The following is a 12,597-nucleotide window of genomic DNA, read 5'->3' as shown; positions in this document are numbered from 1 at the left end:
AGGTGCAAAACCTTCCAAACCTTCACAAGTCAGTTACAGTGATTCCTGAAATCTGTCACAGTTTACTAATCAATACTTTCAGGCCACTACGATTTTACCTCTGCACATACTGTGTAATCTCTCTCTGCTTGTGGAGTCACATCACATCAGACTGAAGTGAGATGCAGACCAGTTGTAGAGGAATGTGGAAAATGCCTAAAAACACATAAAATATAAACAGAGGCAGAAGCTCTGTGTGAGTGATTCATATAAGAGTTGAAATAGATGCTCTGAGAACCTTTAAAATTTCCAGCTATCGGGACTGACTGCTCAAGCAAAAGCAGGAAGTAAATGTCAAGGGGAGGTGAAGATCACGATGGGTTTGATAATAACATCACTTTTTGTTTAGGGTCAAAGATGGCACATACCACAGAAGTCACCCCTATAATGCCATAATATCCCACATCAAACAGACTGTACATACAGCCACAAATAACTATAGAAACTGCTGTCAAAGTCTCTAGAAATATTACTGAAAAAGCAGCAAAGATCAAAAGTCTCTGCACGAGGAACTGTTTCTTGCTCTAAACAGACATGATGCATGAAATTGTCTATGCTATTTGCCTCAACACCGCAAAATCTGAATTTGCAGTCAGATCAATGTTTTTCTGCATTATAGCATAAACAGTTTATTTTGCACTGAAATAATGTTTTTTTTAAAAACTACTAAATTTGCTAAAATGCTATAAAAAAGAAAATTGATAAATTCTCTCTCGGGAGGGAATAAGGTACACGGTGGAAGACTTCTAGTTTGGAAAACGCCATTATTTGTTATTTGTCAGCCGGTATCAGTGTGTAATGCACCCATCAGTCCACTAGAGGATACCGTGGCAGTGTCAAACTCGCATCGGTTTGAAACGTACACTCACAAAAGAACGTGTCGCAATCAAAGAAGGACATCATGTGACGGAAGTCATGTGACGAAGTACAACAGTTCTAAAGTCAGAGTTGGGAGGTAAGTCGGGGGTGGTTCAAACCAAGGACTTTCATCCAAGAGATTGTGAGAAAGCGGCGAGGATTTCTTTAATGGAAATCTTTTCCAAACCCAAACCACGTCTTTTTTCACCCAAAACATAACCACGTGGTTTTTCCACGCCTAGGTGAGATAAAATTGACACAGACACATGCGATAGTGGAGTGATGTGTATATTACACACTTTGGCATGACACCGGGACGCATTTAGTTAAGTTAAGCAGAGATGCGTTTCAGTTGTGGTTCATTACTAAGGTTGTGTAACCACTGCACCGCAACTTTACGTAAGATTGTTTACTATAACTGACTACACCTCTAAACGTTTGAATAACTTCATAAATAGTTCATGATCTCCTCATGTTACAACTCATTTATTAAAAAAAAAATCAAACAGGTTAATGGTTGTGAACAATGCTAACTTTAGTTGGGATTAATAAACGCAAACTCGTTAGCCAGCCAAAGGTGGGCAAGGGCCCATTACTATGCAACTTTTCATTGTTTTTAACTGTACGTCATCGTAAATGTTTTCTTTCATGTTCTTCATTGCATGAGTTGACATTGTGAATTAATCAATTTAACCATTCCATTTCATTTTGTTGGCTCTTTTATGCTTTAGTGATGATTGGATCATCTAGAGCAGACCTGGGCCACGTGTGGCCCTTTGGTTGATTCTGACTGGCCAGCGTGAAGGTTGATTGGAAATGACAAAATCAACATATTTTCTAATTTTTACCTCTTGCATGGACTAAAGCTGCAGTGCTTTTATTTTGAAGTGTTTTATTCACGTAATGACGCAAAACGTAAATCAAACACGTGCGCCTGATTGAATCAAGTGTACGAGCAGTCACAAACTCACGAGACGACTTTAGCCCTCAAAAATATCCACTCATGCTATAAAAAAAAAAAGAAAAAAGAAAGGTAGACGCCTGCAGGATTTTCAACAACAAAAAAATAGACTGCTAATTATTTATTTACTGAAGTCGGAGGTAAAGCCGTGTGTTTAAGGATTACAATCTTGAGTCGGCATTACGAGACGAAACACGCGGAGAAATACACAAACTTGACTGACGCTGAAAAGACGGCGGCATCGGAAAGCTTTGCTGGCTAAGCTACAAAAGCAGCAAGGCTTTTTTTTTTTTTTTTTTTTACCAAGCTTCACACAGCCAGGGATGACCAACCAAGACCAGCTTTGTGATATCCCACAAAATCGCTAAAAACAGTAAAGCCAATTCTCGGAGGGGGAGTTTGTCAAAGAGTGCTTGGTGGACTCTGCAGCACTAATATGCCCTGAAAAAAAAAAAAATAAAGCATTTGAGCAAATCCCGCTATCCAAACAAGAAGGATCGAGGACAAGAAGGATCGAGGACAAGAAGGACCGAGGACAAGAAGGATCGAGGACAAGAAGGATCGAGGACATGGCGGCGAATCTGGAGCTTCAGCTGCAACGTGAAGTGGTACGTTTTGACTTTTTCTCCTTGGCTTTGGACGAGAGCTGCGATGTCCGTGACACAGCCCGGTTACCCGTATTCGTCCGCGGGATAAAGGACTTCAAGATTAACGGAGGAGCTGGCAGCACTGCGGTCAATGAAAGGGACAACGACAGGGAGCAACCTTTTCACGGAGGTAGTTGCATGCATGGACACGCCGGGTCTGAAATGGGACAGACTGGTAGGTGTCACAACGGACGGATGTCCCAAGGCTGACCGGGAAAAATGTCGGACTTTTGAAACGTATGCGAGATAAAGTGACTGAAATCGACCCAGATCAGAAATTGGTATTTTTTTTTTACTAATATAATGAGTCACAAATGGTAAAAACATTCACATTTTGTTTGTTTTGGTGTTTTATTGAATAAATGACATTTTTTGGTAAGGCAACCTCGCTTTTTCATTGCTTAATCATAACATGCAGTACTCTTACCAGTCTTACCAGCTTGTCAAAACAATGCTATATAATGCTTTTATAAAGAAATATAATTAATATTATGCAGAATTGAGTTCAGCCTTTTGGCCTGGCCCGCCACAATATTTTCTGTTTCTCATGTGGCCCCATGGAAAAAAATAATTGCCCACCCCTGATCTGGAGCATAAAAAAACTGTCAATGAATTTCAACTGGATAATGTGAACTGCAAACTGTCCTTACTTGGCAGCATTACACCTGTGTGATTATCCTTCAACCCATTTGTCATAGTTGCCAAACCACAAAACAAACTGAGCAAAAATCTTGACAGGAAAGAATTGTCACAGTTTGGCTTTAGTTACCAAACATTACACCTTGTGTAAACATAAATGATGTCAGTCTCTTTTTCTTGCCACACTAATTATTCTAGGGCGATTCAAAGTGGTACACGGCACTTAAAAGTGGAAACATGGAATCAAGCTATACACACATTCTCTGAGTGTTTGTGGGGAACATTGCTGGTTGGTGGTTGAACAAACAGGCTGATGGGTTAAAGGTTGAGGAGCATCGACAGCACAGAAATCCAGTGACCCGCATAACCGCCTGTGACAGTTAGAAACTCATTTTACTAATTGCTCAAACTTATCTAATTATAGTTTGATCACAAGGTATTTTGCTTCCAAAGGAACCATCCTTAACAGTAAAACAAATGACACATTGGCATCACTTCTCTAAAAAAATTAAATATTTTTCTTTTGTTAAGGCCCAAAAAAAAAATCATAAACTCAACAATAATTCTTTTGTTCATAAATAAGTGTATTGATTTCCAGGAAAAAGAAAAGGCCATTTCTCATAATGAACTTGCACTGACAGGGAGAGGAATTTCACTACAAGCATGTGATAGCTGCAAGGAACAAAGGAGCCAAAAGGCAGATTAAATGATTTGCCAGGGTTTCGATTTTTTTTATCGTGTGTTTGACAGAGTAATACGTTGTCCAGAAAACACCCAAATACACACTCTCACTCTGAAATCACCACTGGTGAACAGCTTCCTTCAAAGGCTGCTATTCAATCCCAGGAAACAGTAGCATTAACCCATCTAACCCAAATCACAATCATGAGACTGCTGCGTAGTATGTTTGGGTCATTGCCCTGTTGAGCTGACCCAGACTGGACTGTCTGTTATGTAAGTAACACAAATGAACACAAAATACAAAGACCTGGCCCAAATTAGCCTGTTATCTTCTCCTTGTTGGGGATTTAAGCATCAGAATAATCAGAAAAGGATACATAAATTAATGTGTGGAGATTTCTTAGGCATGTTGCATTCATGGTCTATTTTTAAGATCTAAAATATCTCCTTCATGATTTTTTGCTGCAAAACAACCTCATGTCCAGATATTGCTAAAGAGGACAGGTGAATTATGACATTCCAGAAATTTCCTGATTCCTCTGCGTCATTTTTATTTGTTTATAAAATATCTATTTGTGTAATGTTTGGTGTGGCCGCTCAGGAATGGACGCATTCGTGGATCTAATGTACCTTTAATGGTTTTTTGGCTTATCTGACTTCCACAGTGGGAATTTAATTGCCGAGTTCTGATGAGAAACAGTTTATTTTTTACAACAGCCATTATAGGATATCCTCTTATTCCGTGTCTTGTGGCAGAGGAACAGTAGTAGATTTGTGCACCTATTCACACAATTGATCATTGATTTAGGCAGGACTTGAGTGTGTGAATTTCTTCAGGTCAGCTGTGCTGAGTTATAGTTTGTTAATAAAATAAGCATCAAAGTGTCTTATCTGAAGATGGGGTTCATATAAGTTTAAACATTAACCAATTAGTCTTTGAGGGGATTTTACACTCACTACATAAAATCTAGCTTTTTCTGGTCTTTAAATAAGATAAATAATTATGGCAAAATTGTGAAGATTTATATATTTTTGTTTGGATAGCAGTTTCTTTAAGAGTTTGCTACACTGAACTGTCTCCTCATCCTACATTTTCCCAACACATAAGGGGCTTTAATTAGGGGGATGCGTTCCCCTCAATTGTTTATTGTGGCTCTTGGACCGTTGCCTATTTATTACTATTGTAAAACCCCTTGCCTGTGTCCCCCACCTCTACAAAACCTATACAAAAACATTTTTGAAAGGCTTAGTTGGGGGTCTGTGATGCCATGACGACAGCTCCAACATTATAGACTTCCTCCCGCTTCAGAGACCATATCATGCTTTACGCATCACTGTAGTGGGATCACCAAGGAGACCTTGCTGACTAACCACATTATAGTTTTGGCACACAGAAACAGCTTGTTTGCTGAACATTGTTTGGTGTGAACTGGGACACTGTGCTGTGAAATTGATCTCTTTACATCACGAGAGCTGTGTTTGAAAACCAAATTGATACTCCAAATGATACAATGGCAGCTCTTCCCACTCTCTAGAACACATATGACCATAATACAAGATTATTTTATGGTGTCTTCACACATAGTAGAAAAACATTGTCTTGTATAGTAAATCTGTGTCTTTGTAAAATATTTGTTTTCCAGATAGCACTGCTCTTTATTAGGTCTTTACGGTGAGCTGCGTTCCCGGATGCCCTAGGTTTAACATTAACTTCTCTCACATGAAAACAAGTTTATAAAATAGCAAAATATGAGGATCAGCCTGCTGATAAGCTGATAACTTTGTACTGTCCGTCTGCTCATCCCTGGCTTTGATCCAGTATGTGTAATGATACTCTATTATCTCTCATCTCCCTCATGAGGGTGTTTGGATTTGGGTTTTAGTTTATTAACATAACTTGTCAGGTTATGATTCCTGTCAATAATTGTCGTTCATGATCTGTATGTAAAGGACTTTACTGTCATTCGGTTACCTGTTTTTTTCCTTTTTACCATAAAGTTGGTATTTTTTATGTGGTGGTGTTAGAACAGACCCAAACACAGCACACGCAGTAGACGACTTGATCAACGATTATTTTGTTTATTGTCAAACATTTAACAGATGAACGGTCCAGGATATCAGTCCAGGAGATCCTGACAGTATCGGGATGATTTGTCTGTTCCAAACAGAGCAGAACTTACAGTTATGATGACCTGACAAAATCCTTACACTTACTGCAAGATGCTTCATCATGTTTCACTGGGAGCAAAGAAATGCATTGATACTAATTTGTATCTGTATAAATAAGTTATTACACTGTAAATTGTAGCAAAGCCTCCCTCCGGCCAAAGTGGTATTCTCAATATACCATGTGCAGTAAATCTTAGTTGTAATAAAAAATATATTAATACCATTTATTCATTGAAACTATCTCAGTTGCTCTTGAGTTCCTGAGATAAGAAATAGGAGTTGCCAATTGGACCACTGTCTTGACTAAGTCAAGATAAATGTATCCTAGAGGAATTTCATATCTACGGCACTTCATCAAAATTAACATAAAGTTTATGCTGAACGTAGTGCACCTATACAAATATTAAGTCTCATCTGAAGAACAGACTGTTTCAATGGCAATACATTTTTCTGGAATAAGTGTGATTCCCACATTTCTATGTCTCAACATATACAATTAAGTGTATCAAATCAAATCAAATCAAATCAAATCAAATCAAATCAAATCAAATCATACTGCAGAAATATGAATATATATATCAATGCAGCAGTGTATCTCAGCTCCATTAACGTGTCAACATGAGTTAACATGCAACTGAACCTTCACACATCTCTTATTTCACTGTGAGGAATAAATTAACACTGTTACGTTAGAAAAAACAGCCAATGATGTTGTAACAGTTACATCCGATAGCAGAAAAAAAAAAATTCTCTGTCTGTATTTCTGGCCACAGTGATGTGAAAAACATACTCATAGTGTTATCAACTTTGTCCTTTGGCGTGGTTGTTCAACAAAATTTTTTTATTTGCTTTAAACAATAGTGATGGTGTAATCTCTCTTGTTGTTTGTTCCCTCCAACATGGACGTCACAGTCTTGTGTCAGTGCAATGTATTTTGGAAGTGTTTCAGGATTCTACATGAGTTAGGGAAGTTGAAACTTTGACCTTTGTTGTGGAGACTCCCTTCTTGCTAAACCTACTGTGGCTCATAGAGGGCTTGATACATAAACAAAATACATGGCGGGAAATATCTATTTGTGAGTGTAGAGACAGTCATCTTCAGACAGTCAGCTGCGTCATAAATTCAATAAAAAAATAGAAAAAAAACTTTCGTAAGAGAAACATGACGTTTCAACATTTCAGTCTATAGGTCACACCTCGCTTTTGTTGCCTGCACCAACCAGTCAAGTTACAGTTTACATCCATATCTGTGCATATAATATTTGTAGTAAAGGAATCCTTATGTGTGTTCACATGCTTATTTACTAAAGCTGACTGACAGTATACAATGCGATATGAATGTTGCTGCAAAGAAGATCCAACCCAATAGTGCAAACCACCCGTACAATCAACAAGTTGAATAATGGCTAGAAAAAATATTTTTGCATTTTGCATTATGATGTCACAATGAAGTCCACTTTGGACCATTTGGATGTGAAATATCATCACTTCATCATTTTATCTTAATAGACATTTGTATGAAATTTTGTCACAATTATCATATCAATTCTTGAGTATTGGTTACAAAAATGTTTTGTGAGGACAGTTGATCCTTGAATCCAAGAAAATGTTTGTTCCAAATTTGAAGAAATTCTCACACGGCATTCTGGAGATATCGCATTCACAAGAATGGGGCGGACAGATGGGACGGACATGAGGTCACAGTAACTTGCCTTTGACCACCATCTATTTAGAAAATCCTTGAGTCCAAGTGAACATTGGAGCCAAATTTGAAGGAAGCTCGTCAAGGCATTCCCTGAGTTATCGTGTTCGTAAGAATTGGTCAAGGTTACAGTGATCTTGACATTTGAGCTTTGACCCCCAACGTTGAATCACTTCATTATTGAGTTTAAGTGAATGTTTGTGCTAAGTTTGAAGAAATTCTGACAAGGTATTATTGAGATATCACAATCGCAAGAATGGGACGGAATTATGTACATACAGACAACCCAAAAACATAATGCCAGAGGTGAGAGATTAAAAATGAAGACATGACATATTTGTATGATCACTGGTTTAAGCAGTTAGTATGTGTGAAGAGACCAGGTTAAAGCCGGTCTGAATAAAGAAGGTTCACTAAGTCCAGCTTTACTGTATGTGCATTGCTTCTTTTCAGTGCAATGTGTGGATGCGCAAGAGAAAATGTGTGGGTGGCCATCTGTTTTCATACTGTGAAGGGAAACAATGAAACCAGAGTAGAATATGTCCTGAGAGACAACCAATCAGGGCCCAGAAATAATGACAATAAAACGGACTTCCTTATCCTAGACTGAAGTAGGCCTCACTACACCACGCATGTTAATAAGGCATTGTGTGCAACTGTCTTTACATAATCAAATAGGAATACAAATGTCTCTACATATAGTCTCTGTGTTTACACAAAGATTTTATGCACGAGTAATTGGATGACAGCGGTTGCAGATATCTTGAGCAACAATCTGGGACAAGTCCTCAAATATTTATAATTTCACAGGGTGTCTGAAGCTCAGTCTAGAGTCCCACCCAACATGAAAGGTCCATGAATTTTTCCTCAGTGTGGTTCTGGAGTTAAGAACAAAATGTCCTCATGTAGCACTTTCATTTTGATCAAATTAACATCGAGGATAAGCAACAAAATGAACCTTCAACTCTACAAACCTCTCTCCTCATCATTCGGTATTATGGAGATCAGTCAAAAAAATCCTGTCAGTTCATATATATGGGAGATAACACAGAGTCCATATGACATTTTGTAATCTCACTTTTGCTCCACTGGAGTGTCATAATGATTGCTGAGAATATACATCAACCTTCTTAATGCTTTGCGAATGTGAATAATTTTGAATATTTAGGGCCTGAGCACCGAAGGTGCTGTTATTTTCTGAGCATGACAGGGATAATGCCATGCACACACAGGGTGAGGGTGATGGCTGACAGTGGGTACAGTCAAGAGGCACGTTGGCGTGGTGAAAAGGTCAACAATAATGGTGGCTGCTTTCTAAACTAATAAGAGGAAACTCTTTTGCTACCAGCTGGAGAGTGAAGAAGGAGAGGAAAGCTCTTTTACAGATCAGTCAAGCATCGTTGGACAAGCTCATTAATGGAGACATAGATATTGATGATGGTTTTAAGAGATCGGCATAAGTTTGACAAAAGGCGAAACAAGAACAGGGAGACACTTACAAATCTGTTCATTTAACAACTTAATGACCAGAACCAAAACTTTATTTGTATAGCACTTTTCTAAACTTCAGTTACAAAGTGCTTTACATAAAATAAGCCATTAAAACAAAACAATCCAGACAGATTACAGGCTGGTAGCCTCATATTCAAACTATATGTGGAGCTATTCTATAAAATGAGGTAAACCCCCTCATGACTTGAAACAGGACATAAAGCATGTTTCGCTTATCAGCGAGACCTAGGAAACAACAACAGGAGTAAAAAGCATTGAACAAACATCCACGCAAAGACCACAGCGTCAGCACAAAGAGTGCACATGCAAGCCCACTGGGAGGGAAATTTCTGACAGGACCAGGGACAAAAGATACGTCAATGAGAGTTTGGCAGCAGGAGCAGAGGAAGCGGCAAACTGGAAACGTGAAAGAACTATACAACAGGACCAGGGTACTTCCAGGAAATAATGGCAGATCAGAGAGACTGGTCAAGGATAGATAAGAACAGATCATTACATTAAAAGAGTAGCAAAGATACCGTATAAAATATAATCTCTCTTAATTAATTTCATCTAGTTTTTAAGTAAACTAGACCCTTGAAATGATTCAGAAAGCCTATGGCAATGAAGCAGTCAGCCAGGTAAGGGGTTATGAGTGGCATTCGTGTTTCAAGAGGGGCAGAACATCACTGTCCAAGACCGTAAAGTCGTGTCTGATCCAGAGTGAGTTTTCTTTGACATTCCTAAGGTTGTGCGCCGTGAATTCGTCCCTCAGGGTCAGACTGTCAACGCTGAGTTCTACTTTGACATTCTGAGGCGCCTTAGAGAAAATATTCAGTGCAAACGGTCTGAATATGGAGGGGACTTCACCTCACTGATTAAAAGACAATACAAGGAATTGGGTTGCAGATGTGGATGATGAGATATTTGTGGCTGCAAAAGATCATATAGTACAATAGAAAGTTACGTCAGAGGGAAGGTTAGCCCATGATTGTTTTTTTCTTTTTCCTATGAGGGAAAACCAAAAGGACTGCTGCCAATGCATTCAATATTTACATAAACCAGGAAGTGGAGAGTGCTACTGAGCGGTTCATTGACAAAAGGAAGAATCAAAAACTTTGTTGCCTTGAAGAGCAGTCATTTCTATTATCGAACACGTTTCATTTACAAAGTGAAAAGTAAAATTACATTTCAATTTATTTATGCTTCATCATGCATATATATATATATATATATAATATTGGTGAAAATTTATCAAAATTGTACTTTTTACAAACAGGAGAAGATTTGGAAATCTGACCTAAACAAACAAACAGAGCAGACAAAAGGGGGCTTTCTTGGAAGAAGGATGAACTGCTTGAGACACTTAGAAATGTCAGCCATTGTGCAGGTTAAAACCGACTGGTAATGTTTGGACAGGACTGTGGTTTCCCCTGTGGACTCACCAGTATGACATGGGGTTATTCACAGCTAAAATATACTCAATGACTATGATGATTTATGGCAATGGTAGTGGGGTACTGAGTGTCAACATTGAGGCTGACCACAGTTTGTCCTTAGTGGCTGCTGTTTTGTGTCTTTAATTTGTAAAATGTGGTAAACAAAAGTAAAGAAAAGTAATGTAAACATTATGAGATAATGAGATAAACTTTACGTTTTCAATAACTATAATTATATAAAATTGATCTATGTCTGCTTGACTCCACTGTCTTTCTGACTACATAGAGAAACTTCTGCCTGCTGGGACATTTAAATGTCCACAGCTTGTACAGGAAATCCTGTCTTTGTGAGCGTCAGTAGTGATGGACATCAAGTTCTTTGATGTGGTAAGAATTAGTGGCTAAAATAATGTGGGAGAGAGCTGCGTGACTGGCGTGTTGGACAGTGTCCCATGCTGTTTGCCAGTTTCTTGGTAATGATCAATGACAGTATTTTGAGCCTGAGCTCCTAGGTGTGGAAGAGAGTCACACAAATATGAGTGTCACAGCAAAGGGTCTGAATACTTATGACCATGTGATCTTTCAGTTTTTCTGTTTTAATAAATTTGCACAAGTTTCTACATTTCTGTTTTTTTCTGTCAAGATGGGGTGCTGAGTGTACATTAATGAGAAATAAAATGAACTTTTTTGATTTTAGCAAATGGCTGCAATGAAACAAAGAGTGAAAAATTTAAAGGGGTCTGAATACTTTCTGTACCCACTGTACTATATGTGACATTTTTTTGTCCTTTGTATTATGCATGAAATGACCAAAGAAGCATTCTTGTTTGCGTAAAATTTTTTTATTGCAATTTTGTTCTGTGTGCAGTCCTCCCACATTGCAGGCATTTCCTAGAAGCCTGACTGACAGCGATAAATCTTTCATACAAAGAATTGTGTGCACAGCTGTGGAAATCAGTGAGTGCTGATAATCAGTGGGGGGTGGACTGGGAACTGAAGCAGGAGCTCGTGGGTGTCTACAGGGCAGGTGTTGGCTCCAGAGGCACAGGATCTTCTCACACAGTGCTGGTCCCCAGTGGGCCAAAATGACTCTCCTGTCTCCCATTCTGTAGTAGCCACGGCCTGATCAAGGGAAGGAACTAATCTGGGGGCTGCTTCCCTGCATTGTGTGTTATTGTTTCCCCTATTAAGGGGAGGCTGCATTCGTCGACTCAGCAGAGGAAGATAATACGTAGGGATAGCTAATGTTTGTTTGAGCTAGTATGTTTGTTTGAGCTTTCGAGGGATTTCACATACTTTGACTGATTGGACAGAACAGATGTACCTGGGAGATTATAAAGTGTCTGATTTGGAAAGATAAACTTATGGTGAAAATATAAAATGAATAAATAAAACAATTAAATACAGAACACACTGAATGCACATCGCAGTGCTCTCCCTAAAAAAAAGGGTGGACAAAAATCTCAGCGGCCCTTGTCACATGATTCGTTCTAAAAGCTCCTTGAAACAAAGTTGCCACATTTGGTGCTCTAAAAAAGATAAAGGTTTTTATCTTCCAACTATAGATGGCTATCCCTCCACCTGACATCCATTTAACAGCTGAGTTGTGTAGCTGCATAGCAAGTGGCATGTCCTTTCACTTCCACTGGCAAAGAGCAGTGCCAGAAACCCTTAATACCAGTTTGGTAGCAGAACACGGGATGTCTTTTCTCATTTCTTGAACTGATAGCAGTACCATAGGGCATTCATACCATTGCAACATCGACACTTTTAACACTGCTTATTTCTCAAGAGACATTCCATGCATAGCCACGCTGCTGTGTCACTGAGTCCATTTATAAAAGCAAATCCAGGTTGGATGACTCAGTATCCAAACGGACACAATAATACTTGGAGCTGAACAGTGAATGTTGCAAAGATCTTTGGAGAGCTGTTAAAAGGCTGAATTGAAAAAAAGCTGTGTTAATGTGC

The sequence above is a fragment of the Brachyistius frenatus genome, unplaced genomic scaffold (assembly GCF_029030835.1).
Source record: "Brachyistius frenatus isolate BFR_SWC_R1_liver_20210118 unplaced genomic scaffold, ASM2903083v1 Contig_12, whole genome shotgun sequence".
Taxonomy (NCBI): domain Eukaryota; kingdom Metazoa; phylum Chordata; class Actinopteri; family Embiotocidae; genus Brachyistius; species Brachyistius frenatus.
This window is presented reverse-complemented; position numbering follows the sequence as displayed.